Consider the following 7,281-nt stretch of genomic DNA (forward strand, 5'->3'; position numbering starts at 1 on the left):
TCAGTCTTGCTCTCTTTTCCCCCATACCAGAGTTGAAGTTCTTCTCAGTTGGAGCTGTCTCAGAGAGGTTGGTTTCGTCGCTGCCGTCAAGGTTTGCCTGTGGAGTGGAGTCGTCCGCTGTTGAAGTCAAGCTTCCCGGTTTAGCTCGCTTTTATCTTTCCCGCTGCATTTGTAATCTTTTATATTTTTGTAAGATGTGGGTCTGTATGTCAACAATTATCGTTTGTGTACCCTGGCTGGTCCTGGACAGGGATTTAATGCACATTCAGCTTAGAAATTCTGGTTCGAGAATTTCTGGGTGTGACAATCTCTATCAGTGAATTGTTTTTCCCATATGCTAGTAGTACAAGCTCTCACATATTGTCTACCTGGTGCTAGTAGTACAAGCTTGCATGCTGTAATGTGCTTGTTAGTAATAGTACAAGCTCGCATGATCACTACACCATGACATGGAATTACCAACAGACATCTGTTGGCAAAAATAAACAATTAGTGATAACATATCTGTCGGTAAAGGTTTTTGGCAAACTATATGTCAGCAATAGTGCATAATGAGACATGGTATATGTCAGTAATTCTAAATATATTTTTGGTCAAAATATCTGTCAGTAATTGTAAGAGTACGAGCTAATTATATGTCAGCAAAACTTAGAGGGTGTATATTAGACTATTAATAATACTATATTGCAAGCCCAAAAAGCCCATCTAGCCTATCATATATAAACCAAACCCTAATTTCCCCACAACCTTATCCTTTTCTTCCCTACCCAGCCGTCACGCACTCACGCTTCCTCCGGCGGCGGCAAGGCGACGGCATCGGCGGCCAAGGCGCGGGCGGCGGCGGCGAGCAAGGTGCGGGCGACGGCGGCGGCGGTGAGCAAGGTGCAGGCGACGTCATCGGCAACCAAGGCGCGGGCGGCGGCGGCGGCGGAAGCGGGAGGCGGAGGAGTGGGAGAGGCGGAAGAGGGGGAGGAGGAGGAGGAGGCGGCAGAGACGAGAGGACCCCGTGGATGTGCTCGGGGAGGAGGTGATGGGGCGGGTGATGGAGCTCCTGGACGCACGCAGCACCTGGCGCTGGGTCGCCGCCGACGACCGCCTCTGGGCACCCAAGGTCCCCCCCCCCTCTCTCTCTCTCATCACAGCCTGCACGGCTCCTGTTCGACGAATTGCCTGCGAGGGGCACTCGATTCCCCCTCACGAGCGGTTAATCGAGCAGTGGCTACTCTCGTGTCTTCTGTTAGGATCGAGCATACCGTATTCGGGAGTGGTGTTGATTAGGAGCTTTTATAGAATTCTCATTTATTGATTGTCCAATCATGGTTGCCAAAAGAGAAAGAGCGCACATTCGGCTAGTGTGTTCTAAACTGTCTAATTTTCATTGGTATTTTGCAGGCTTATTTGATGAGAGCTGGGGCTGTCATTCATAGCCATGGGATGGAAACTTGCATTGCAACCATGCTTAATACTGGTGCAAAAGAGTTTAGGGTGAACCTACTTGTCTCTTTTCCCCATGAATCTTAGCTAATGCTCCAGTTCTGCTTTATATTTCTCATGAAGTTAGCTGTAATGTTTACAGAAATGTGGTAGTACTAAGAAAATGCACTATTTCTCATGTAGTGTACCACATTATGGACATTTTCTGTCTGATCTAATGTATCAAATTGAAAAACGGATAATTGTTCATATTTTTAGATTTCCGCTTACTTTTCCATTACAAGAACTTCAATGGTATTAACAATTAAGTGCTAATCTTCTATATGATGCACTATTCAATAAATTGGAGATTATGTTTGCTCCATTTCCTTTTCATTTCATGGCAGACATTATTATATATGTACTAGAAAGAGTGGTGAACATTTTTTTTTAAGATTTGATCTATTATTGATTTCACACAGACATGCATCAGCTATCAGGACCAGTTGGAATAATTGAAATGCTAATTGAGAACTTTGCATGCACCACATAGTACAGCAACTACTCAAGCCAAGTTCTATTTACTAGTGAAGCCATTTCCAACTTATATCAATCCATTTATTAGAAATATGCATGTACATTGTGTGTTTACTGAGTTTTTACTTGTAGAATGTACCATCCTAGTATAATTATTTTAAATAAAACTCCCTTAGTTGATCTCTGCAAATTAGGTGGCTAGCTGTCCTTGCAGTGAGTTGTCGTAGTACAAATTTGAAACAGTCTTCGGGCTTCAGATTTTCCATCTACATTAATTATGAAAATGTCACCTACATACATCTCAATTCTAATATAAGTTAACATTTGCAAGTGGGAGCCAATTAAACTGTACTTCAGCACTTATCTTCTTTTTATTTATTTACTAGCTATGATTTGCGACCTGTGGGTGAGCAATCAACTTCTTGCTGAAGTGTCAGAGAAGGGTACCTGAAGGAACAGAAGATCAACACTAACTTAAAGGCTCATACATCATGTAAGCTAAAATCAGTTTGTTCCCATAGTTTGTGAGATAAATTGCAATCCTTGCTGCTTGTAAATTGTAATTGAATCTGTTACGATTGCAATTATACTGCTTCAACATAAATTTCTCATAAAATGGAACTGGTAATTTAATATTGGTGGATTGTGAGAATATCGAAGCTATGCTACAGATTGAATTAAATGGAACTACATCAGTTATGTTATTGACACTTATCCTGCACATTTGACACTGATCTTCAATTCTGTATTGAAATAGTAGGTGTTGCATAGATTACTTAACATTGAATGGAGTATTATTATAATCTATATATCTGACCCTTAATACTTTTGTCTTTCTGATAATCTGATTCAAGTTTTTAGATGCTCAACTTATCATGGCGGTCACAAGATATTTTGGAGTGGCATTTCTCTACAAGGGAAATGCCTTGCCTGTTGTAGATTTGCCATCGTTTTGTCTCATTTTGTAGATTGTATAGGAGAATTTCTCTTTTTGTACAACTAACCTATGTACATGGCATTTGTAATTAAATGGAATTGGTATATTCAGTACTAATGGAATGTGGATGCATGAGAACTGTTGGTGGTATATTCAGTTCTAGATCAGTAGGATTTGATTCCATGAACTATATTTTTTTTAACCCAATGCAGGGCACACTAACAGAATATCTGTCAGAAAAACTGATATATGCAAACTGCGTATCTGTCAGTAATCCGTTAACTGTCGGTAAAGGACCATCTGTCGGTAACTTCCGTCTGTCGGTAATTCATTTGTAGGACTGTCGAGTTATCTGTCAGCAAACATTTATCTGTCGGAAAAGACCTTTGCCGGCAGCACTTGGCCTGACAGACCCTATCTGTCGGGAAAACTTATGCTAACAAATAATTTGACAGCATATAGGTCCTTTCCTGACAGATATGTAGTAAGCAAACTTGGGGCATGGTGTAGTGGATGTACATACTCCAAGCTCGAGAAAAAGCTCGAAGGTCGAATGAGCCGAGTATGAGCCCGACTGAAAACTCCAGACTTGACAAGGCTCGGCTCGAGCTCGACCTGAGTCTATACCGAGCTCGAGCTCAGACAAGCAAGCTCGCTCGAGGTTGGCTCGTTGACAGCCCTAGATACACTGCGCTAAAACATAAAAAAAAAATCACAGAACGATACACTTCTTCCTCCTCTCTGAGTTTAGACCACCATATCGGCGCCAAGAAGCCCCCTACCCCTTTGGCAATTTTGTTTACCTGTACGCCATGAAGAAGTTGTATCCACATCTCGTACACCATCATCCCTGCTATCGTTGCTGACGAAGTTGAGGTGGAGCTCGTTGCACCGCCGTCCACCGGCGAGGAAGCCGAGACCGAGCTTGCAACTTCCCTCATGCCTGGTGTCCCCCACTCCCCCCCCCCCCCAAAAAAAAAAAAAAAGAATCAGGCACCCCTGAGCTCAATGTGGCCAGATCTAACGGGGAGATGGCAGTGATGATTGAGATTGAGATGCCAACCTTCGGCATCCTGGTTACATAGCAAGGAATATAATGGCCGGCGAGGTCGAAGACTCGAAATCAAAGCTCAACTCCTAGCTGCTCGCCAGGAGTAGTTGAGGGGAGAGAGAAGATTTTCGCTATTTTTTTCGTCCTCTGCCACTACCTTTCTCGTGATCTCTATCCAACAATGAATATGTTTAGTTTCTTTTTCTATCTCTTATTACTCCTAAGTCAGGGGTGGATCTACCTCCTGGGTAAGACGACTGGTTGCCTAGGCTTCACGCCACGTACCAGGAAGGTAGTGTGCTATCTGTGATTGGTGGATATGTCAGCTCCTAGGCAAGATTGTGCCTCGCATGTGCGGTTGCACATTGGCCATTGGATGGCTGTCCACGATTGCCTTGCTTCTCCATACGGACTTGGCCCAATAGGCCACCTTGGATACAATTCCAACGTGCAGTGTCCGAGTACATATCCAAATCAAATCGAGTATTGGTTACTCATGGCATTCAAAAAACGTGTGATTAGCTGGTGGACATCGCAAGAACACGAATATGCTATCGGAATCACAAAAAACTGGTAATTAGCTGTTGGACACTCGCAGTCTTATTTTATTATTTTCGAAGGAATTGAAGAGAGAAACACTCAATAAAGACAAGTTTGCCTGTGATCGAACTTATTTCAATCCAACTTATTTTATTATTTTCGAAGAAATTGGAGAGAGAAACACTCAATATAGTTCAATCTGACTGGATCCGGTGCAAACCAACCACAAGGCTAATCGCACTATATCGATCCCATCACAGTAAATGCCTTCTCATCATGAAAGAATCCGATCTGTATACTAAAAAACACCACTCGTTAAAAATACTCAGAAATACACAATTTTTTTTTAAAAAAATGTCTGAAGAGGCCAAGAGATCATCAAACTTCAGTGCAGCTGTTGATAGTTATCTACTGTGAACATGTTTGTCTCTTTGATTTTGTACTCTGCCCACTCTGGTTCAGAATCCTCCTCATCTACAATTGATATCTGAGAAGAAGCTTGCTTGATATACAACCTGGAAATTCACAATATGTAAACACATCGTTAGGAACAATGGGCACAATCAAACGGCCAAAATACTGAACTTGATTACTAGTAATGGTAAAGAAGATGTTGTAAACGTGGAATACTTGAAGTAAGACTGGGAAAAGGGCTAAATGTGTTAATTGAATATTATACGACTGCAGGAGGTTGATGAGGTCGTCCTCGCCATATATAGGTGCTCACTGACAGCCGCGTGCTAATCCCATGCGCATCAATATGCTGATGAGCAGAACACAAGCACAGTCAGCGTCTCAGTGTGCAGATTACGAACACAGGAACAGGAAGGCGAGCGCACGTAGAAGGCTCCATTCCACTTGTCGACGTTGACGTCGAAAAAGGCGGAGGTTGTCGATGCTCATCGCCTCGTCCTCATCCACCGTGGGCCGGACGCACAGCCTGTCGCGCTGGAGTTGGGGGACACGCGTCGCGCAGGAGCCATGGGGAAGGCTGTGGCTGCTGTGAGGACGCGCGACGGCGGAAGCCGTGATCAGGAGGCCAGAGACGATCGACTCGGCCATGGTGGCAGAGCGGAGAAGCGTGGGGAGCAGTGGCCGGTGGGACGCAAATGCAAAGCGCCCGCTCTGTAAGCGGAATGAAGGCAGGGGCAAAATTGTACTCTTACATAAGTTTTTTTCTCCAATTCCTCCGGAAATAATAAAATAAGGTCGCGAATGTCCAACAGCTAATTACTAGTTTTTGTGGTGCTCGATAGCATATTCGCGTTCTTGCGGTGTCCAGCAGCTAATTACACATTTTTTGGATGCCATATAGCAAATTTTACTTAAGTCTAATAAATTAACCCATAAGAATCCTCTAAGCCTACCATTAGTTGTTGTCCTTGGATAGAATCATGTTATTAGATATATATACATATTACCTGTGATTCAATACCCTTGGAGTGCACATATTACCTGTGATTCAATACCCTTGGAGTGCTCTAAGGTGAAGTGATACAGCGATATCAGTGCGTTTGCGGATTCATCAGTACGAACAGTAGGCTAGATTAGCTAGTCTGCTCCTTTTTTTACTAAGTGTAATATGCCCCAGGTCAATATGTATAAACATGAGTATGACTATTACGACATTAGGGAGTGTGAACATGTATAAAAATCCTAGTCCATTACTCTTTTTATTCTATACTCATATATACCTTGATATCGACCATACCCTACATCCCTAAATACCACGGTCTCCTAGTAGGGAGAGGGGGGGGGACTAAAGCGTAGTCGGTATGGGCCCTAGTATGTTCAAAAGCTTTATACATATAAGTATACAACTTTATATTTGTATTAAAAAAATATGTATCTATATGTATAAATACATATATTTTTTTATTTCTATGTATATATGTATGTATATAAAATTATAGTATAAACATTGAACGCGTACGCGCACACTTTAGACGTAAAAAAAGTTTGTACGTGTAGCCATACAAACTTTATATGTATAGGAAAAAAAAGAAAATTCCGATAGGCTAAAAGCAGTAGGCGTGGGACCGATCGCGCGAGACTAGCCGTGTGTGGTGGGTTGTCAATTAGCAGTTTCATCCAAGAAGGGGAGGTTGTCAAATCGTAAACCTTACACCACGTCACAATGAATCTACACTAGGAGAAAACCTTTCCTATTAGCTGCCGACTACAACCAGCCATTTTGCTCTCCAAGGTAAAATGGCCTTTTGAAACTTTTTTTTACAAATAGACCTATGGAAAAATTTATTCTAGGAGTGGACACTTTTTCGGCGCCAGCCCCATCGGCATTGAGGTTCAATGGGTCAACACGAATGATGATAGTACCGACCCTCCCCCTCCCTCCCCTGCGTGGCACCCCCGATGCTGGCAACCAATTTGCATTCCCTTTCTTCACAGAAGCCGTTACTATTGCTTCTTGGAAATATATGGATAAGAAAAAAATAGCTTTATCTTCGACATTAACCTAACATGGCAAGCTTGGAAGAATGGATTCAACAAGGAGTTTACCCTACAGATGCACAGGGTAGAGGAGGATCATAGAGCAATGTGATAATCATGGATACAATCTTTAGATTAACTTTATTGTAAATTCTGCCTCTTTGTAGTTTTCTTGTAAATATATATTGCAGTAGGAGTCTCTTCTATTCTTCATAAAAAATTACCCAATTACATAGTAGCAACCCTGAGAACCGTAACAATCTTAGGTGTAAGGAGCCAATACTACTTGAGAAAAATTGATGGCACATTATAATCCTTACCGTTCCTCTGGTTGGGTCCATCTAACTATCAA

General features: G+C 42.4%; 1 long non-coding RNA gene across 3 annotated transcripts; it reads left to right on the forward strand.

Annotated features, from left to right (window-relative positions):
* Positions 1–750: 750 nt before the first annotated feature.
* LOC107281815 (uncharacterized) lies at positions 751–3,004 on the forward strand. Of its 3 annotated transcripts, none has more exons than XR_010734620.1 (4): positions 751–1,111; positions 1,393–1,485; positions 2,337–2,443; positions 2,805–3,004. It is a non-coding gene; the product is annotated as an uncharacterized lncRNA (long non-coding RNA). The 3 variants fall into 3 exon arrangements; XR_010734621.1 differs by having other exon boundaries at positions 2,812–3,004; XR_001547882.3 differs by lacking the exon at positions 2,805–3,004 and having other exon boundaries at positions 2,337–2,660.
* The last annotated feature ends 4,277 nt before the right edge of the window (positions 3,005–7,281 follow it).

The sequence above is a fragment of the Oryza sativa genome, chromosome 8 (assembly GCF_034140825.1).
Source record: "Oryza sativa Japonica Group chromosome 8, ASM3414082v1".
Classification (NCBI taxonomy): domain Eukaryota; kingdom Viridiplantae; phylum Streptophyta; class Magnoliopsida; order Poales; family Poaceae; genus Oryza; species Oryza sativa.